Here is a 677-nt window from a genome sequence, read left to right as displayed (position 1 = left end):
TTCTCAACTTGGGGACAGTTTTCCCCCCAGGGGACATTTTTGGTTGTTACAATGTGGGGAGAGGGAATAAGCCACTGCCATCTAAGTAGAGGCCAGGGATGTTGCTAAACATACTACGGTGCACAGGACAGCTCACAACAAAGAATTATCCAGTAAGACATTAAAGCCAATGCCATGTTTTTGGCTTTTGTTAACACAGAACCCACACCTAACATGGATTTCTGTATAGTTAACTATTGCTATGTAACACACCATTCAAATCTTTTTTTTTTTTTTTTTTTTTTGAGACGGGTTCTCACTCTGTCACCCAGGCCGGAGAGCAGTGGCACAATCTCAACTCACAGCAGCCTCAACCTCTGCAGGCTCAGGTTATTCCCCTACCTTAGCCTCCCAAGTAGCTGGGACCACAGGCATGTGGCACCACACCCAGCTAATTTTTGTATTTCTCATAGAAATGGGGTTTTGCTATGTTGCCTGAGCTGGTTACAAACTCCTGGGCTCAAGTGATCCAACTGCTTCAGGCTTCCAAGGTGTTAGGATTACAGGCATGAGCCACCATGCCTGGCCCCAAAACTGAGAATAACTTATTTTTCATGATTCTGTGGGTTATAGACGGGCAGTTCCTCTGAGATCACTCATGTAGCTGCATTCAACTGGACAGTGGTGAGGCTGGAAAG

The 677-nt window shown here is 45.6% G+C and overlaps 1 protein-coding gene across 1 annotated transcript in view; it reads left to right on the top strand.

Annotated features, from left to right (window-relative positions):
• The window catches only part of AQP11 (aquaporin 11), a 32,828-nt gene that overhangs the window by 809 nt on the left and 31,342 nt on the right, over window positions 1-677 (top strand). The window lies entirely within an intron of this gene.

This window comes from Mandrillus leucophaeus, unplaced genomic scaffold, assembly GCF_000951045.1.
Source record: "Mandrillus leucophaeus isolate KB7577 unplaced genomic scaffold, Mleu.le_1.0 Scaffold360, whole genome shotgun sequence".
NCBI classification, from domain to species: Eukaryota; Metazoa; Chordata; class Mammalia; order Primates; family Cercopithecidae; genus Mandrillus; species Mandrillus leucophaeus.
The sequence above is the reverse complement of the archived record's forward strand: the minus strand, read 5'-3'. Positions and strand labels throughout refer to the sequence as shown.